This window comes from Danio rerio, chromosome 24, assembly GCF_052040795.2.
Source record: "Danio rerio strain M-AB ecotype USA chromosome 24, GRCz13ab, whole genome shotgun sequence".
Lineage (NCBI taxonomy): Eukaryota > Metazoa > Chordata > Actinopteri > Cypriniformes > Danionidae > Danio > Danio rerio.
The window spans coordinates 33,596,146-33,616,098 of NC_141044.1; the positions used below are offsets into that span (position 1 = coordinate 33,596,146).

Genomic DNA, 19,953 nt, shown 5'->3' on the forward strand with positions numbered 1-19,953 from the left:
TCTAGAAACGTTTTGGGCTCCTCCGACACATTTTCCTCATGGTCTGTGCTATTTGCAGTGCATTTCTGTGTTTGCATCTGTTGTATTTTCATGCATAACAATCTATAAATCAATCAAAAAGATACAGCTGAAATAAAGTGTTTTATCTCGTCCAGAGTTTAACAGTATTCAAGTACAGTAACTGAATGATAAAAATAAAAACAATTCAATCAAATTAATCATAGTTAAGGTCACAAATGCTACAATTTCTTATACCTGAATGCTTTTAAAATCATTATACAATCATAGGCATCAGAAACGCGTGCAAATAATAAATTATAATCTAAACGCATTTCCTGCGATGTGACTATTGCAAATGCGATGTCGATGCTGAAGCTGATATATTGTGCAGCCCTAATTTACATTGATAAATATGGCCACGGTGTAAATGCACAGTACAGTTACGATCTTATGGCCACATTATATTGTTATGATAACATATCAACCCAGGCTCATTCTGAAAACGTACTCCCACGAACGTTTCTGGAGACTGCAAAATACATCCCGGGAGGTACGTATTTGTGCAGTTTTTGTTTTCACAAATCCGGGAGAGGCTGATGTGCGCGCTTATTTGCATCTCGAATGTCTCTCGCCATTCTTGCGTAAACCTACATGGCCGTTGTCGAACGACCGTCCGTCCGACTGGCTGAATGATTGACTGGCCGACCGGCCAATCGTCAACCCTCCTTCCCTAAACTCAAGCAGTTTTACCGATTGACCCGCCCCCCGCTTACTTCCCTAAACCCAACCAACAATTTACAAAAAAGAAAAAAAGTCTAGAAAAATAAAATCCCTCATCTGATTTTTACCACGTTGTCGGATTTGACCACATTCTCAGCCTGTTATTCACTTGTTCACTTTATTTTTTGGATTCTGTTTTTGTCTTACCTGATTTCTGGAACAACTCTTCCCCAAACTCGAACCCGGTCGTCCTCATCGTTGTGGTCAGCTCCTCTCTCCATCTCAAGTTCGCCGATGTACACGACGAGCTAACCGGACAAACTGCTTGCGGCGAGACAGCCCTCCACATGGAGGTAAGCGGTCAGCCGGCAAGGGCGAAAGGGAACGGCATCACACCGCCCCGTAGTGTTCGCTTAAAAAAATTATAATGCAACCATACGCATCTCCGGCTACAAAATTCGCAGTCTCCAGAAACATCCGTGGTTACTTTGTCTTCAGAATACACCTGGGTTGCATAATATCATTGCCTTCAGTGATTTCCTGGAGATAAATACCAAAAAATAATGCAACTGGAATAACTACAGCAGTCATGATCGCCAAGGAGAAGGGATAGGGATATAAAAATAGAATTGGGATTAGGCCATTTACTATCGGCCATATAAACAATCAGCTTTTACCTACATCCCTGCATTCGGTCATGACATTTTACATGTTTACCTCCATAATATTGATTAAATATTTTATATTATATGACTATATATAATATTGACACATATATAAGTGAATTCCTACACTAAACACACTCTGGCCAAACCACACACACAATAAATCCACTGCAAACAATGCAGCTAATGAAACCATCAGTATGGCTGTGTCTGTGAGCATGTGCTGACTGTACCTCGCTTGCACCTGCATGCCTGCATTAATCTTTAAATAGTTCTGAATGAATCGCGCTTGTTTAATGTCTCCAAACCCCTCGTCTGAAACCCGAGGAGATGAGACAATGCCCGTGGATTAACGCTGACCTTTGTAGTTCTGACATTCACCAATTTTGCTTAATTAACGGCGAGCCGCCTGCCCCTGACCTTTTGTCATGCGAGCTGTCATTGGAAACCTTTCTGTTGACTTGAATGGGAATGCTATTTGTTAAAATAATCAGTGGCGGACTTGGTGTACGGGCCCGAACGGCACAATGGGCCATGACGATCTTCGAGAGCCTCATTCAGGAGGCGCCGCGGGGACTCGCGCTGCTTAAAAATATCACCTGGCCTCATTAGCCGCCATTCGGGACACTTTTACCTATAGATTCACATGTCTGATGTCCGGGGAAAGCGTGCTGGTGTGAGCCGAGGTGTCTGATCCTCACTGAAGGTGATGATCGTGGAGTTTTCAGGATTCTTGGCCTCACTTAATCATGTTTTCTGCATCTGTGACGTAAGCAGGAGAACGGGAGGAGGATTAATATACTGTATGTTTTCAACCGTGCCCAAAAGTCTAAATTACCTCACCGTTTATTCTCACTCGTGGTTTTAAACCAATTTGGGTTCCTTTCTTTCTTCTGTTGAACACAAAAGAAGATGTTTTGAAGAATGCTAGTTGCTAGGACTTCCATGATAGGAAAACATACATGACTATAGTCAATAGTTGCTATAGCATTCTTTAAAATATCCTCTTTTGTGTTCAACAGAAGAATGAAACTCAAGTAAATGGTAGCAGAATTTTCATTTTTGCGTGTATTAATAAACAATATGTAATGTAAGATGGATTTAATTAATGAATCTCATTTATTTTTATACATAAATACTGTTATTGGGAGGACTTCCGGATTAAGCATGGCGTGGACATCTGTGTGTGAAGGTAGCTTCCAAATGCTTGGCTCTTTTAGTCATTATTTACCTGATTTACGATAAATTACTGCTAAATACCTGGTATTTGATTTTTTGTGAAACCAGGCCTAACGACAATGACAAGTAGAAAGCAACATCGGTCTTCAATTGGTCACACAGAAGGACAGGCTTCGAGTAAGACTGACGACAGGGCAGCATTTGCTGAAGGTTTACCTGAGGATCTCGAAAACGATCGATGATGTAAGTAGTTCATTCACTTTTAACAACAGATTTAGCTGGCGCGCTGTCATCTGCGAACGTGACTTTGGAACAAGTTAAGTCTTATTTCAAAGCACACAATGAATGTCTTCGCAAGGTTGAAGATAGCCTTAATTATTACAGTGACAGACTGGTAAAACTCGAAGTTACAATAGATGCACTATTATTTTGATTATATTAAATCACATGTATTTAATTATGTATTAAATACTATTTATTTAATGAAATTAAATACATTTAGTTTGCCATTTTAGAAGAAGATTCCAAAAATGTGCTATTATTATTATTATTATTATCATCAATGTTTATTATTATTATAAATGTTTATTATTATTATTATTTTCATCATTTGTTAATATAATTATTATTATTATCAATGTTTAGTATTATTATTATTATTATAATTATTATTATTATTATCATCATCATCATCATCAATGTTTATCATTATTACTATTATTATTATTATAAATGTTTATTCTTATTATTATCATTATCATCATCAATGTTTATTATAATTGTTATTATCAATGTTTATTATTATTTTTATGATTATTATTATTATCAAAGTTTATTTTTATTATTATTATTATAAATGTTTATTATTATTATTATTACTACTTTCATCATTTGTTAATATAATAATAATAATAATTATTATTGTTATCAATGTTTATTATTAGTAGTAGTAGTATCAATGTTCAATATTATTATTATTATTATTATTATTATCATCATAAATGTTTATTATTATTATTATTATCAATGTTTATTAATATTATTATTATCATCATCATAATTTATTAATATTATAATAATAATAATTATTATTATCAATGTCTATTATTAGTAGTAGTAGTACCAATGTTTATTATTATTATTATAATCATCAATGTTTATTATTTTTATTATTATTATTATTATTATTATTATTATTATTATTATTATTATTATTATCAATGTTTATTATTATTATCAATGTTTATTATTATTATTATTATTATTATTATTATTATTACAGTATTCTGTGGCTTTATATTACAATATTTTTGTGTTTTTAAATTATGCAAAAAATAGCATAACATAGACTAATTATTTCCAAAAGGCATCCATTTGGGTTATTAATTTTTTGTAATAACTGAAATATATATATTTTTTAAAGATTTAAAATCAACATTTTCAATATATAATTCTAATAAAATAAGAATAAGAGCTAATGCAATTCTGGAAAAAACATCAAACAATTCTTAGTGTGCTTCGGAGGTGAGTGAGCTTGACAAACCACCTGTAGCAGACAAGTCTTTTCCTCGCCATACTTACCAGACACTGTCTAATCAACACTCAATGTTTCTAGAAATGTGCTATTCTTATCGTGCTTTATGCGGGTGAGTGGGCTTTACAAACAACCTGAAACACACACACTCTCTCCTCTCCGTATGCACCAGACACTTTTTAATCAACACTTATTTTTTCTGGAAAAACATTGTGCAATTCTGAGTGAACTTCAAGCAGGTGAGTGGGCTTGACAAGCCACCTTTAGATACACTCTTTTCCTCTCCACATGCACCAGATTAATATTATCAAAAAGATTGATATATTAATACTGAAATATTTAAATTAAACAATCTTGCTTTTGGTTAGTATAAATACTGGCTTTGTTTTCTCGCACTCTCACTTTATTTTATAATGTTTAAATAATATTTTAACACCATTCTTTGAATTAGATAATAAACGATATTGCAATATTTAATTAATAAATTAATAATTTTCTTTGTACATTCAAAAATATTTTTGCTGCTTGTTTAAAATTATTTATTTAATATGAGCTGAATTAACACAATTCTTGAGTTTTTTTTGGCGACAACTTTATTGTCTCATGTTCAATCTACTTAAAGTTGTAAAAACAATTAAGTTAATTTAATTTGTATTGGGACCACATGAAGAAATTGTGTGGAAACCAGCATTTTGGATTAGTTATTTTTTTCCCCTTTTTACTTAATTTGCTGACTTTTATAATTGTGGAATTTGTTCCCCACAGTATTGAAAATAGTATCAAAAACCAATATTTCTTAAAGGTATCATATCAAAGTTTAATATTTTTCAAGGTATCGTATCGAAGTTGGATATTTTTCAAGGTATATCAAAGTTGGATATTTTTCAAGGTATTGTATCGAAGTTGAATATTTTTCAAGGTAGTGTATCGAAGTTGGATATTTTTCAAGGTATTGTATCGAAGTTGAATATTTTTCAAGGTATTGTATCGAAGTTGGATATTTTTCAAGGTATATCAAACTTGGATATATTTCAAGATATCATATCGAAGTTGGATATTTTTTAAGGTATATCAAAGTTGGATATTTTTCAAGGTATCGTATCGAAGTTGGATGTTTTTCAAGCTATTGTATCAAAGTTGAATATTTTTAAGGTATCATAATAAAGTTGGGTATTTTTAAGGTATTGTATCAAAATGAGAAATTTTTCAATGTATCGTATCGAAGTTGGACTTTTTTAAGGTTTTGTATTGAAATTGGATATTTTTTTAGGTATCGCATCGACGTTGGATATTTTTAAGGTATCGTATTGAAGTTGGGTATTTTTAAGGTATCGTATCGAAGTTGGAAATTGTTCAAGGTATCATATCGAAGCTGGATTTTTTTGAGGTATCATATTAAAGTTGGATACTTTTTAAAGTATTGTATCAAAGTTGGAAATTTTTTAAGGTATCGTATTGAAGTTGGAATTTTTTTAGGGGATTGTATTGAAGTTGCGACGCAGTGGAGCAGTAGGTAGTGCTGTCACCTCACAGCAAGAAGGTCGCTGGTTCGAGCCTCTGCTGGGTCAATTGGCGTTTCTGAGTGGAGTTTGCATGTTCTCCCTGCATTCACGTGGGTTTCCTCTGGGTGCTCCAGGTTGCCCCACAGTCCAAAGGCATGTGGTACAGGTGAATTGGGTAGGCTAAATTGCCCATGGTGTATGAGTGTTGATGAGTGTGTGTGAATGTTTCCCAGAGATGGGTTGCGGCTGGAAGGGCATCTGCTGCGTAAAAACGTGCTGGATAAGTTGACGGTTCATTCCGCTGTGGCGACCCCGGATTAATAAAGGAACTAAGCCGAAAAGATAATGAATGAATGAATGAATCGAAGTTGAAAAATTTTCAGTGTATCGTATCAAAGTTCGATATGTTTCAATGTATCATATCGAAGTTGGATATTTTTTAAGGTATTGTATCGAAGTTGGAATTTTTCAAAGTATATTGAAGTTGGAAATTTTTCAAAATATCGTATCAAAGTTGGATATTTTTTAAGGTATCATATCAAATTCAGATATTTTTTTGTGTATTGTATCGAAGTTGGAAATTTTCCAAGGTATTATATTGAAGTTGGATATTTTTTAAGATATAGTTTTAAAGTTGGTTATTTTTTAAGGTATAGTATTAAAGTTGGTTATTTTTTAAGGTATCGTATTGAAGTTGGACAATTTTTAGGGTATCGTATCGAAGTTGGAAATTCCAGTATCGTGATAACACTACACCAGACACCTTCTTATAAGCACCCAACACTTCTTGTAAAATAATTCTGAGTGTATTCCATGCACACAGTTGTGTGCCAATTTACCTGTAAGACATGCACTTATAAGTCGCTTTAGATACAATTGTCTGCTAAATAAAAAAGGATATACTTATTAAAAATCTTTGTTGAAACCATGTCTTGGTTATGTTTGTTATTATTTAATTAAAACCTGTTAGTAAAAGTTTCTGAACAAACAAAATGTTTGTTAGACTCCACCTGTAAAAGCTATATTTAATTAGTAGGCCCACACAGAATATGCGCGCGCAGATTTTTTAGCCCATTTTTGGATTTATTTAATTACTTGTTTAAATACGTGTACATTTATATTTATTCAGTTTTTTTTATTAATTTCAGTAATGTTATTGTTTGATAAAAATGTTCATTCAATTTATTTACAATACAGTTTGTAAAGTATATTTTATTGTCTTTAAGTAGATATATGAAAGACTTGCTTTGTTTACCAAAAAAGTGGATCATGTTGGATTTGCATAGTAAACATAAAAATAAAAGTTAAAAAGGTATTCTCTTTTATTTTATATATTATGTTTTTAGGTAAAATACTCCTAAAATCATTCCTTATAAAGAATTCGTCTTTTTATTTATTTATTTATTTTTTACAAAATTCTGCACAGAAATAGCAAGAAATGTCCGCTGATTCTGTCTAGCCCCAGTAATGAGTTAAGCCACTAGGGGCATCATTTCACTTTTCATTCATGAACCACTCTTCTACAGGCAGCAATCCTTTTTACTCTTACTAATCTATTTACCTTTACCACTTCACAGATCAGACACACGCGCCAACTGATGAATTGCCAATATTGTCTAGCTCAATGTTTACAAACCACAACACATTTCAAATCAGACTGTAAAAATGACAGTCAGCACCTTTGTAAGACACCCAAAAGTTATTCTCCTCGACAAAAATACTGACAGGTTGCGGTTTTACTAAGAGAAGGGTTTCAGTTAAAAGCGGAGTACTAAAAATAAAGTCAAGATTTCAAGACATTAACATTAAATACAGTTGGAAATCGACAATCGTTGCCATTGCCAGATGGAAAAGTCATTCTCTCTTAGCTCTCATTTTTTCTGCTTTTGTTTTAGCAGGAAAGGCTGAGCTTTACTGGGTAATGTACTGTGTAAGCAAGGGAAATGGCATTGTTGAGGAGAGCTCATGTAACAGTAATATCCTGTCGAAATTGAATTTGGAGTTCAATCAGAGCCATTAGGCCCCACACTGAGAAAGATAGAGACAGATAGTGCCATGCACTCCTTAAATGAGTAATGCTTCCCCTGAACTGAAGCATCAAATTTGGCCTAATATTATTAATGCATAAGCAGTAGGGGGGAGGGAGGTTGGTGTTGGGTGGGACACACTAGCGTGGACATGTGGAATTAGAGCGGATGTGTGTTTTTATAAACCAGCGGTGACTCTTGTGGAGCGTATTGAGTGGATGTAATGATCCACTCAGCTCCAGCAATGCAATGAACAACTCAAATGTTCATTGAGTAAATCATTGATGAGAGACGTTTTGTCGGAGCAAATCGCTGTCTTGAAACCAATCTGGCTCGGAAGGGTTTTTGCAAAGTTGGAATTCAGAAAGACTTGTTTTTAGTGACACCGGTGGTCGTTGAGTGAACTACATTCTGAAAAATATTGCTTTTATGGTTCTTTGCTTAGAAGTACTGTAAATGAATTTGGAAAATATTTTTGAAGCCTGCATGGGCCAGTATAAGATTCTGACAGTATGATAACCTTGCATAAAAATATCGCGATATCACAGTATTGTGATTACTGCTCTAAAATAAGTTATTTTTAGATGTCTGGGTAAAAAAAATATATACTTTTTTTTCTCCCACTGAGCACAATACATTTAATTTTAGGAAACATTTAAAATATTTTGAAACAGCTAAATATTTAAAATAAATCATTTACTTCTGCTATTGTAACCCCGCCGGTCCTATACGCCACCCAACCCGCTCCGAGCTGGTATCAATCTGGCAACCTTTCGCATGGGAGTCAATTGCCCTACCAAGGAGGCTAAAGGTATTTTAAACATTTAAAATATTTTGAAACAGCTAAATATTTAAAATAAATCATTTACTTCTGCTATTGTAACCCCGCCAGTCCTACGCCACCCAACCCACTCCGAGCTGGTATCACTCTGGCAACCTTCAGCATGGGAGTCAATTGCTCTACCAAGGAGGCTAAAGACCATGGCCTCTAGCATGTGTCACTAGAGCACCTTTAGAGGTCAGAGGAGTGAGGTTTACCTGCACAGCACTTACTAGCTGGCCTCTGTTACACTATGTACATTTGTTCCAAAATCACAGATTTCTTTACAACAGATAAAAAAACACACACAAAAAAACATTAAATATATACCATAGGAACGGCATAACACAAAGTGTTTGCAGTTTACAAACCTTGACTTTTCCAAATCACGGTAAACCTTAAAACCGGTTATCGTCAAATGCCTACAGTATACTGCAGGGGTGGCCAACCCTGTTCCTGGAGAGCCACCTTCCTGCAGATTTCAGTTGCAAGCCATATCAGACACACCTGCCTGTAATTATCATGTGGTGTTCAGGTCCTAATTAATTGGTTCAGGTGTGTTTGATATGGGTAGCAACTGAAATCTGCAGGAAGGTGACTCTCTAGGTACAGGGTTGGCCACCCCTGCAGTATACTGTAATATACTCTAGAAGCTGTCAAATATGTTGGCAGTGACATGTATGTGGTTCTGTTAAAATGTGCTGTGCTCATGACTAAATATAAAAAAGAGAATGACATTAGCCAGAAAAAAATTGTTAATAAAGCATCTGATCATAGAGATATATATATTCTTACACACGAATAACAATTCACCAGCATCATGTCATCCGAATGAAGTCATTAAAATCACAACATTGTGATAGTTTGATTATACTAGTGATATACTAGAGATTATACTAGTGATAAAATAATTCTATAAGTATATTTCAGAACAAACGGCAAGAAGGTCGCTGGCTGAGTGAGTTGGCACTGTGTGGAGTTTGCATGTTATCCCTGCAGTGGCGTAGCGCAAAATGCAGAGGCCCCCCTGCAGGGATCGCTGACGGGGCCCCCTGATGAAGGGGGGGGGGGTACGTCATACGTCAATTTGCATATCACTGGCGTCATCACGTTCTACCGTTTCTGTTTAACAGTCTATGGTTAATAAAGGGGCATTTATAATTGCACTACACTTTATATAAGCATGTTTATTTAACTAAATGTATTGCTGTTTGAATACAGTATGTCATTATAGATGTGTTGTGAATGTGCAGTAATCTCTCACATGTAATAAACTCAGACAAGTTCAGAAACTGTCGCTATTATCTGTGAATTTGTGAACAAGAAAAGAATAAACGGTCCAATTAAATTGTTAAAATAAAGGAGAAGCAGATTGGTTTGACTGTACAAGGGAAATACCTTCACACTGCCTGTGCTAAATCATTTGTCGTCGGTACGCAGAGGGGTGATCTGCTCTCGGGCTGCAGGTGGGAGAGGCTGCTGTAGAGGACTGACTGGGCCGCCTGTCAGTGCTGTGAGGCGGGGGAGGGGCCGGCGGCATCACACGCAGCTCGTTGAGAAGAGTAGGGACGGTACAGTATGGACAAATGACAGTTTGATTTTTAAAAAAAAATCTCCAATAACACAAAAAAAGTCGCTAAATTTGTCGCTAGGGGGGTCTGAAAAGTCGCTAAATCTAGTGACAAAGTCGCTAAGTTGACAACATTGGCGGCAAGCAATCAGAATGAAGTAGTCCACCGCTTGAGAGGTGTTCAGAGAACACAGACCTGTGAACTTTGGTTCCGACCACAGTTGTTCCCAAGAGTTTGATTATTGCGTTCGCCGGTGGATTTTTAATTATTGAAAATCACGACGACGCGGGGCCCCCTAATCACGCGGGCCCCCCCCGCGGTGCGTGCCCTGCGGGCCCGTCCGCTACGCCACTGTATCCCTGTGTTCATGTGGGTTTCTTCTGGGTGCTCCTGGGTGCTCCGTGTTTCAACCACACGGTAAAAAAAAAACAAAAAAACAAAGTTGACTCGTAAATTGGGCATATCATATGTGCGGAATGAGAGTGTGGTGTTTCCCAGAACAGGGTTGTAGCTGAAAAGGCATCTGCTGCCTAAAACGCTTGCTGTATAAGTTGGCGGTTCATTCCGCTGTGGCGACCCCATATGAATAAAGGGACTGAGCTGAAAAAATAATAATTGAGAACATAAATAATACTTGATCAAATGATATATTATAAATACTTTAACAAATATTTGCCAAATACTGTTTCATTTTCAATACATTTTTTTAACATAATACATTTCTAAAATTTGTTTAGATACTAGTATTCAGCTTAAAGTGCAATTTAAAAGCCTAACTAATTAAGTTATAAGTTATAAATAGTCAAATAAGATTAATTTGGTAGGTCCTTGGACAACAGTGGGTTTTTCTGTAGCCAGTCAAAAAAAAAAAAAAATTGTCCTTGATCATTTAAAAAATAACAATTAAACTGCTTTAAACTAAGCCAAACTAAAACAAGTCTTTCTCCAAAAGAAAAGATATAATAGAAAACACTGAAATTGACTTTCTCTGTTAAAAATCACTTATTGAAAAATAAATAAAATGTAATATTTGTTTTACTTCTTTTAAACAATTTAAAAATGTTTCCTCTATAAAAAAAAAAATTGTTGAATGTAGTATGAATATAATAGTGTAATATTATAGTAAAAAAAGACATGTGCTATAGGTGAATCAAATAAACTAAATTGGCCGTGGTGTGTGTGTGAATGAGGGTGTGTGGATGTTTTACCATACTAGGTTGCAACTGGAAGGGCATCCGCTGTATAAAACATATACTGGATAAGTTGGTGGTTCATTCCGCTGTGGTGACCCCAGATTAATAAAGAGACTCAGACAAAGGAAAATTATTGAACGAATAAATAGTAAAAAAAATTATACGCATGACTTTTAAACTTTAAATAAAAGCATATCAATTGATCATTATCAACATAGGAACTCTTATCAGTTGAAGATGTTTCATTAAATATGACATTATGAACATGCGCAGACAAAAATATAGAGTTACATCATCCTTCTTTATAGAATAATACAAGAACAGCATTGTGATATAATGACATCATGATGAATCAAAGACTGGATACAATGTTATCTAGTCTCTTGTAAACATGTAATACTCTTTAGTCTATTTACGGTAATGTCAAAGCAGCTCCTGGGGTAACAATAAAATAAAATTGTGTACTCTATGAAGGGTCACTGAAAAGCAGAGTCCATCCAAAAAATTGTCTTCGTTTGCTTACTCATTGGTGTAAATTCTAAAAACACACAAGAATATAAATTGGAAAATGTTAGTATATAATATACCAAAATGTAATTTTGTTTCCCTTGCTTATTTTATGTATTTTTGTTTATAAATTGGAAACTAATGGTAATCAGGAATTTTAACCTATGGAGACCCGGAAGTACGGAGATCCGGAAGGGACGTAGTGGAGGAGAAAAAAAATGGCTAGGGGAAAAAAATAATGGGTAGGAGGAAAAAAAGTGGGTGGAAGAAAAAAAATGGGTGGGAGGAAAATATATATTTTAAAGTTTTTGCGTAAATTAACTAATAAAACCTTTTTGTAAAGTGTTACCATCCACTTTTATGTCAGACAGAAGAAACAGAAATTAATGAAAAAAACAAATCGATAGACTCAACAAAGCTCTAAATGATAACACTAACCATAAACTTGCTGTTTGTTTTGACTGCCTTCTGAAAAACGTCTAAAAACCGTGACCTGCTTTCTCAAAAAGCACAGCGGGGGAAACTAGGAAATAATCTGTGTGCATTGACTGCATTTTGTGCTTCTGGTTTCATGCGTATTAGCAAGGTATTGTAACTTTACATGCATATAGAGACGTCTCGTGGGCAACTCTAAAAAAACACAATCTGAAGCACAGCTGGTCCTCCATTTGCTATTTGTTACATTTTTCGCAGCTACTTTGTTTCATTTAGGTCATTATCTGAATGGCTGCTACAGTACTACGAAACCAGCTGTCCGTTTAAAGCAAATGCACTGAAAATAAAACACTTATTTTCCTGGAATTGCATAACAACAAAATGAAAGAATTGATGAATCAATAACAAAACTTTCTTGAAAAATGAATTAACACTAAGAATTTTATTAAATGTTTATATGGACGTTATTTTGTTAATTTATTCATTACTTTCCCCTTGGCTTAGTTGCTGATTTATCACAGCAGAATGAACCGCAAACTATTCCAGCATATGTTTTGAGCAGTGAATGCAACCCAGTACTGGGAAACACCCATACACTCTCTTTCACACTCTCATCTAATTCACCTATATCGCATGTCTTTGGACTGTGGGGGAAACCGGAGCACCCAGAGGTAAACCCACGCCAACACGGGGAGAACATGCAAACTCCACACAAGTTGCCAAATGGCCCAGCTGGAACTTGAACCAGTGACCTTATTGCTTCGAGACCTTGCCACCCTTGTTATTATTTTGTTTCTATTTCAAGTTTGAATAAGCCATGTATGGGTTTTTAAGAAACACTTCACTTAATTTTAAGACTGCCCTATAGTAAAACTTGATCACTGTGCCGGAGTTCCTTACCATATTAACCTAAAAAATAGCAACGTTTCATTTTCTGTCAATCTTAGTACACAATGTAAATTCAGGAGAGTCAAGTTTTAATCCAAACTCTTTATTTTGAGTGATATGCTAATGGTCTAATCCAACTCTATTATTTATGCTAAGCTAAGCTAAAAGTGCTTCAAAACATTTAAAATTCAAATGTTAAACTCTAGGTGATTTGAAATGAGTGTTCCTTTAACAGTATTAACATTACATTTTAAAAATGTAAAATTGTTGAGTATTTTTAGGAAAAATCTGTGTTAAATTTTTTTGTTTACTTACATTATTCAAGATATCTCCTTTTCAATTCCACACAAGAAATGGGAAAGTAAAAATTTAAAAGTAAAATTGAAAGTAAAATTGATAGACTAAGCGAAACTTAATGCACTGTTAACAATTTTCTGTAGAATCAACAGGATTTTAATCTATATTGACATGATAGCATTAGGCAGTTGCTGCAGATTTGTCAGCTGCACATCCTTGATGCAAACCTCCCATTCCACCACATCCCAAAGGTGCTCTATTGGATTGAGATCTGGTGACTGTGGAGGCCATTTGAGTACAGTGAACTCATTGTCATGTTCAAGAAACCAGTCTGAGATGATTCGCGCTTTATGACATGGCCTGTTATCCTGCTGGAAGTAGCCATCAGAAGCTTGATTTGAGTTACTGTTGCCTTTCTATCAGCTGGAACCAGTCTGGCCATTCTCCCCTGACCTCTGGCATCAAGGCATTTGCGCCCACAGAAATGCCGCTCACTGGATATTTTTTTCACTAGACCATTCTCTTTAAAGCCTAGAGATGGTTGTGCATGAAAATCCCAGTAGATCAGCAGTTTCTGAAATACTCAGACCAGCCCGTCAGGCACCAACAACCATGCCATTTTCAAAATCACTTAAATCACATTTCTTCCCCATTCTGATGTTTGGTTTGAACTGCAGCAGATCGTCTTGATCATGTCTACATGTCTAAATGCAGTGAGTTGCTGCCATGTGATTGCCTGATTAGAAATTTGCGTAAACGAGCAGTTGGACACGTGTACCTAATAAAGTGGCCAGTGGGTGTTTACAGTATTTTTCACAGAACTTTAAAATACAGTACCATACTGCACGACTGTCCTACAGTAAAGTACATTTGATATTACAGCTAAATACTGTATAATTTACAAAAGTTTTTAAACATCAATCTAAAAACATGTAAAAGCTTCATACGTATTAGCAATTTACTGCAACTTTACATGCACACTGAGACATTACGTGTGCTACTCTAAACAACACAATCTGAGGCACAGCTGGTCCTCGATTTGTTGTTTGTTACCTTTATTTTTTTGGCACTACTTTGTTTCACTTAGGTCATTATCTGCACGGCTGCTACTACAAAACCAGCTGTCCATTTAAAGCACACGCACACAAAAAAACACTTATTTTCCCCATGCAGTGTTTGTGTTAATGTAAACACGTCTGTTTCTTGGGGGAGCGACCCTGTAGTGCTGCAAACAAATCGAGCGGTCCCCTCCTCTCCGAAATGGTAACTAGAGTGTGCTAAACTGGGTGTTTCATCCCATTGGCTCATTATCGCGCTGGGTTCATTGCCAATAATAAAGATTTCTTGGGCTGCGAGACTTCTGAATTCAGAGGAAATTACATTGAGCAACAGGGAGCGCATGGCTCTAAATGTTTAATTACGCCAGATAAAAACAAGGGGATCAATCACTGACAGCAATGAGGGCCCTGCGAGGCATCTGCCGTCTCTTGTACACAACAGGCAGTCGCTTTGTGTTGAGTCCATAGGAATGAAGCAGGAGATACAACATCCGAGACAATACAGGTTGAGATGAACAGATATTCTGGAGAAATTGCAATGAGATCTTCTTGAAGAGACAGTTTGCTCAAAAATGGCCAAAGATCTGAATTAGTTTTATGCGCAAAACTGGATTTTTGAGTACAACATTTGTGAATAAGGCATGGTTTTCCATCCAATGAGTCGAAGAAAACAAAATCATCACTTCCTGAAAAACTGATGCCAAATATAGAGGGAAATGGAATTTTCTGTTGTAGGAAAAGTCACTGTGGGTCTTTTTTCTTATATATTGAGCGTCAGACAATGAAAACAAAACGCAGTAAACGTGACATGACTTTTGGAGGTGATAGACATCAAATCTTCTTTAATTTTCTAATGGAAAAAGTACAAAATATTGGCTTGGTTATATCTTATAAACAACAATGGGTGGGGAAAAGGCCATAATAGTAGCCTATTCCCTAGAACTCAGAAAGTGAGAACTCTTCAGGATCTCAGTTGTGTCTCTTAGACAAGAAATTAAACCTAGAGAGAGAGAGAGAGAAAATAAATGAATCATTGTAAATATACTGATTATTATTTTATTACTGTTTTATCCTAAAATGTTTATTGGTAAATGTACAGTTTATTCTGATCTATTTTTTTTATTGATTTGTATGAATAATATGATATGTTGAATAATACAATATATTGAATAATAATGTGATATATTGAATAATATGATGTATTGTTATTTTATTTAATTATTTTATATAAATATCATCTCTTTTTTACTACTACTATTTACTGTGTGTACTGTTTTATATGTATATATATATATATATATATATATATATATATATATATATATATATATATATATATATATATATATATATATATATATATGTATGTTGCTTTTTATGTAAACTTTATGACTGCTTTGGCAATACATTTGTAACATTTGTCAGAGAGAGAGAAAGACAGAAAGAAAAAGGTTCTCTGAATGTTTTATTTGTTTATTTATTATTATTATTTTGGTCAAGAGAAATCTACTATCTAAAAATACTGGGTTGTTTAAAACTAAAGTGTGCAAAACTAACCACTGAGTTAAAATTTAAATCATTTAGAATAATTTTTAACCAAGTATTTGAACATTTTCACCAAAATAGGGTTGAAACATCTAAGCATTTATAAACTGCATGCTAATTTTGCACTATTGACAGAAATCTTTCATATAGGTGACACAGTGGCGCAGTAGGTAGTGCTGTCGCCTCATAGCAAGAAGGTCGCTGGTTCGAGCCTCGGCTGGGTCAGTTGGCATTTCTGTGTGAAGTTTGCATGTTCTCCCTGCGTTCGCGTGGGTTTCCTTCGGGTGCTTTGTTTTCCCCAAACAGTCTAAAGACATGCAGTACAGGTGAATTCAGTAGGCTAAATTGTTCGTAGTGTATGAGTGTGAATGGATATTTCCCAGAGATGGGTTGAGGCTGGAAGGGCATCCGCTGCGTAAAACGTGTTGGATAAGTTGGCGGTTCATTATGCTGTGGCGACCCCAGATTAATAAAGGGACTAAGCCGGCAAGAAAATGAATGAATCTTTGATATAAGTTGTCAGAAAGTAAACTCTAAAAATTGCTGGGCTGTTTAAACATGGACAAACTTCATGATCAGTTAAAATTTTGCATTAATATTTTAACTTAAATAGATTACTTTTATAAATTGAATTAATTGTTTCCTTTTGGAGAATTTCTATTTCCCTGATTTTGAAAAATAGTCTATTAAATTCAAATTTCTCCTAGATTTTTGTTCAGTTCTAAAGTCCACAATTGACAATTACAATGGCATCTGCTGTTTTCAGCTCGCCAAAAATGTTGTCAATAAAAAAAGCATATTTGTATAAAGAACGTCGATCCCAGTTATAAGGGCAACAAATAATAGCTTGACTTCTAGTTGATCATTTAGAAAAGCGGCAGAAGGTATGATGACTCATCCCAATCATCACAAATACTGCAGACGACCTATTGGAACCAACATGGACCCAAGATTCTCACAGAAATCAGTCAAGTTTGGTGAAGGTAAAAACATGGTTTGGGGTTACATTTGCTTTGGGGGCGTGCAAGAGATCTGCAGAGTGGATGGCAACATCAACAGCCTGAGGTATCAAGACATTTGTGCTGCCCATTACATTATAAACCACAGGTGAGGGTAAATTCTTCAGCAGGAGAGCACTCCTCATACTTCATATACCTCATACAAGTTCCTGAAAGCAAAGAAGGTCAAGGTGCTCAAGGATTGGCAAGCCCAGTCACCAGACATGAACATTATTGAGCATGTCTGGGGTAAGATGAAGGAGAAGGCATTGAAGATGAATCCAAAAAATCTTCATGAATTCTGAGAGTCCTGCAAGAACGCTTTCTTTGCTATTGCAGATGATTTTATTCATATTAGATATTAATATATGTTAGATAATATATGTTATTTGAGTCATTGCAGTGATGTATGGATGCAGTCCTCCAAGTTCATGGGAGTTTTACTCAATATTCATTCTTTCTCCACTGCACCATGACTTTATATTCTATACTGTACATTATTTCTGTTAAGTGACAAGACTGTCCTAATTAAACAATTAACAGTCAAGGCATGATCATATTTTAATATGGTAAAATAAGCGTAATCTAGAGGCCTTTGCTTTTCATATAAGCCACTTTTGATCCCAAATGATCAACTAGAAGTCAAGTTATTATTTGTTGTTCCTAAAACTTAAAAAGGCAACAACTTTTTTTTAGGTTTTAAATGTACAAAAAAATAATAATCATGGTTTCTACTAAACAATTTTTACAGCAAAAATGTCTCCCATAGAATTCTGAACTGTGCTCATATTTGACAAGATGGTTCAGAAATCATTATTAACAGGGAATTTTGCATCATGGATTAGTGATCTATTGGTCATTTTGCATTGCGTATGTGCTTGAGTGAAATGGTATTGATCTTATTGTTTTTTTTTTAGTACAGAATATAGGTATATTGTTATTGTAATTTTCTTTTTTAGAAATAGGGCAAATTTTAAATGTATTTAGATGTTTTGTAAATGTATAATATTAAATGCAATGTTTTATTTTTATATATTTCATTATATTTATACAATTTTTTATCATATTATTAGTATTAATCATAATTTATTAACATGATTTGGCTAATTCTGGCACATTGAATGTTTGTTTATTATTAATGTACCTTGTTCCTGTCAAATAAATCTGAAGACAAAAATAAATAGCTTTTACTGTCTAATAATGTCCAAATACATTTTTGAAGCATCTAAAGTGGTTGATACTATAATAAAACTTAATAATATAAGTCCTTAATAATAAAAGATAATAACAAAAGTCCTTTTAAACAAAAACTTTGTATTAGATTGGTTCCATACAATCCAATAACGAAAACATGACTTCAGACTCTAAGAGTAAACTTAATTGCTTCTCATTTCTAGGCCAGATCCAGCATCATTCGAATAAAGCAACAGAGAGCCGACATCCAAAGATGATGGAGAGAGGACTCTGGGATGGAGAGAAGCTGAAAGAGAGCAGGTCTGGGCAGGCAGCGATGACGATGCGTCAGCCTTGCTCCGGTAAGGGCGGGTGATGTGTGTGTTAGTCTCCTGGGTGCCATGTTTCTGTCACCCCTTGTCTGAGTGAGTCACGACTGGGTTCTGGTAAAGACCGTCACAGAGCCGTTACTGCGCTTCCTCACAGCCTCCATTAAGAACACACTCACATACCGGCCCCAAAACCAACCCCAGTCACCTCAAAATCCAATATCAGGATGATAGAATCTCTCCGACTCAAAAGTAAGTGCATTTTAAAAAGGCAACACGCTTTTACTGGGGTGGCGTGAACTCAATAAAAGAACGTTTTTTTTTGGAGGCCTGGATTTTTCAGTTTAGCAAGCTAGATGGCTTAAATGAAATCTGTTAACACTTTTTAACATTTCTTTATTTTAACATAGTAATAATGTAATCTCAAAAGTCATATGAATTGTAGAAGTGTGTAATATATTTAAGTGTTCGTATATATTTAATAACAATTCTGTCTGGTTCTCGAATCTGATTGGGCTGATAGCTGTGCGATATTTTGCAATAGCAGCACTCTTACAGCCTTTTCAGCCTTGTGTATTACTCTGCCCTTATAGAGTGACAGCAGATCAATAAACTCACTACAGTTTGACCATCATTGCAACTGTTGGACAACATAATGTACTTTTGAGGCTTTTTTTAAGCAAAATGTAGTTGTTTCTAATAAACGGCACAGTTGCAATCTAAAGACAGTGCCTATTTTAAACATTTATAATTTCAGAGATTCTGCATGTTGGTGGCCATAAGCCCTGTCATACTGAGCAGAGCAAAGAAGGTTGACGTTTCGCCACAAGATGGCGACAGAGACCGCATAATAAGTCCTTAGGGGAGAAAAACTCCCCTCAAAACTCAAACTACAGCTACAAATATTATAAATCTGGTAAGTGATGTTGTTAGTTGATCTCTGTCTATTGTATGTTGTAATGCTGTATTTATACCATAGTAGTGTAGTGTTTCAAAGTCATCTTTATTGTCAATTCAACCACATATACAAGGACATATAGAGAATCAAAATTTTGTTACTCTCAGACGTTAGGTGCCTAACATATAATATTAATACAAAAAGTAGAATTTTAGAAAGAAATTACAATAAATACAATTATGCATAAAATGTCATCTAAAATATACGTTAAAAATCAAATTTGTAAAAAATACAATTACATTTAAGGGCATATGTAAATGAGTGCAAACCAGAGTTGTGCAGATCTAAAATAGTATATAGTGCAAAAGGCTTGTTAACATGATAACATGATAATTATGATAAATTGTTTTAGCTTTGGGGCGACGCAGTAGGTAGTGCTGTCGCCCTACAACAAGAAGGTTGCTGGTTCGAGCCTCAGCTGGGTCAGTTGGCATTTCTGTGTGGAGTTTGCATGTTCTCCCTGCGTTTGCATGGGTTTCCTCTGGGTGCTAAGGGGTTGCCCCACAATCCGAAGACATGCTGTACAGGTGAATTGGGTAAGCTAAAATTGTCTG

General features: G+C 35.1%; 2 long non-coding RNA genes across 2 annotated transcripts; both read left to right on the forward strand.

Moving 5' to 3' along the window:
* Nucleotides 1–1,555: 1,555 nt before the first annotated feature.
* LOC147831109 (uncharacterized) lies at nucleotides 1,556–19,162 on the forward strand. Its single transcript, XR_015525239.1, has 3 exons — nucleotides 1,556–2,577; nucleotides 2,673–2,807; nucleotides 18,337–19,162. It is a non-coding gene; the product is annotated as an uncharacterized LOC147831109 (long non-coding RNA).
* On the forward strand, nucleotides 4,401–9,162 carry LOC141380736 (uncharacterized). Its single transcript, XR_015525237.1, has 3 exons — nucleotides 4,401–5,077; nucleotides 5,251–8,438; nucleotides 8,656–9,162. It is a non-coding gene; the product is annotated as an uncharacterized LOC141380736 (long non-coding RNA).
* Nucleotides 19,163–19,953: the final 791 nt, after the last annotated feature.